This window comes from Cervus elaphus, chromosome 27 (assembly GCF_910594005.1).
Source record: "Cervus elaphus chromosome 27, mCerEla1.1, whole genome shotgun sequence".
Taxonomy (NCBI): domain Eukaryota; kingdom Metazoa; phylum Chordata; class Mammalia; order Artiodactyla; family Cervidae; genus Cervus; species Cervus elaphus.
The window spans coordinates 39,071,914-39,073,750 of record NC_057841.1 but is presented as its reverse complement, the minus strand read 5'-3'; the positions used below and the strand labels follow the sequence as shown (position 1 = coordinate 39,073,750).

Here is a 1,837-nt window from a genome sequence, read left to right as displayed (position 1 = left end):
GACTCTTTGCAACCCATGGACTGTAGCCCACCAGGCTCCTCTGTCCATGGGATTTCCCAGGCAAGAATACAGGAGAAGGTTGCCATTTCCTTCTTCAGGGAATCTTCCCAACACAGGGATCAAACTCTCGCCTCCTACTTGGCAGGGGGATTCTTTGCCACTGCCCACAGACAAAAATTACTGGAGGCCATAGACAAAAATTACTGAAGCCCAAACTATGAAATGTTGCAACAGAGAATCCTAAATTCAATCAGTATGTTCCAACAATTTTCACATTGTCTCTCAGAAGTCACACAGATCTTCCTAACACAGCTGTCCACTAAAGTTTTCAGAAATACACTAAGAATACACTAAGAATACACTAAGGGGGAAATATGCATATTGAAGTGGACCAGGATGAAGGGCACTGATGGCAGTATCACACTTTGAAATGCATCAGAAACAGGAGTGATGTATGGATAGATGATGTAGCAAAGTGACAAAATGTAGAACCTGGAAGGAGAGTCTGTATGTGCTCACTCACAATTCTTTCAATGTCTCAGCGTGTTTGATTTTTTTACTAACGTATAGCTTTTGACCTGTGGTGCTGGAGAAGACTCAAGAGTCCCTTTTACTTCAAGGAGATCAAACCAGTCAATCCTAAAGGAAATCAACCCTGACTGAATATTCAGGACTGATGCTGAAGCTGAAGCTCCAATACTTTGGCCACCTGATGCAAAGAGCTGACTCATTGGAAAAGATGCTGATGCTGGGAAAGACTGAAGGCAAAAGGAAAAGAGGGCGGCAGGGGATAAGATGGTTGGATAGTATCACTGACTCAACGGACATGAGTTTGAGCAAACTCCAGGAGATAGTGAAGAATAGGAAAGCCTGGTGCTCGCTTCGGCAGCACATATACTAAAATTGAAACGATACAGAGAAGATTAGCATGGCCCCTGTGCAAGGATGACACGCAAATTCGTGAAGCGTTCCATATTTTTACTAAACAGACATTTCTCCAAAGAAGAAACACAGATGGCTAACAAACACATGAAAAGATGCTCAACATCACTCATTATCAGAGAAATGCAAATCAAATCCACAATGAGGTACCATTACACGCCAGTCAGAATGGCTGCTATCCAAAAATCTACAAGCAATAAATGCTGGAGAAGGTGTGGAGAAAAGGGAACCCTTTTACACTGTTGGTGGGAATGCAAACTAGTACAGCCACTGTGGAGATCAGTGTGGAGATTTCTTAAAAAACTGGAAATAGAACTGCCATATGACCCAGCAATCCCACTTCTGGGCATACACACTGAGGAAACCAGATCTGAAAGAGATACATGTACCCCAATGTTCATCGCAGCACTGTTTATAATAGCAGGGCATGGAAGCAACCTAGATGCCCATCAGCAGACGAATGGATAAGGAAGCTGTGGTACATATACACCATGGAATATTACTCAGCCATTAAAAAGAATTCACTTGAATCAGTTCTAATGAGATGGATGAAACTGGGAGCCCATTATACAGAGTGAAGTAAGCCAGAAAGATTAAACACCAATACAGTATACTAACACATATATATGGAATTTTAAAAGATGGTAACGATAACCCTATATGCAGGACAGAAAAAGAGACACAGATGTATAGAACAGACTTTTGGATTCTGTGGGAGAAGGTGAGAGTGGGATGATCTGAGAGAATAGCATTGAAACATGTCTATTATCAAGTGTGAAACAGATCGCCAGCCCAGGTTGGATGCATGAGACAAGTGCTCAGGGCTGGTGCACTGGGAAGACCCAGAGGGATGGGATGGGGAGGGAGGTGGGAGGGGGGATCAGGATGGGGAACA

The 1,837-nt window shown here is 43.1% G+C and overlaps 1 non-coding gene across 1 annotated transcript; it reads left to right on the top strand.

Annotated features, from left to right (window-relative positions):
- Positions 1-873: 873 nt before the first annotated feature.
- Positions 874-980, top strand: LOC122685125. Its single transcript, XR_006338289.1, has one exon. It is a non-coding gene; the product is annotated as a U6 spliceosomal RNA (small nuclear RNA).
- Positions 981-1,837: the final 857 nt, after the last annotated feature.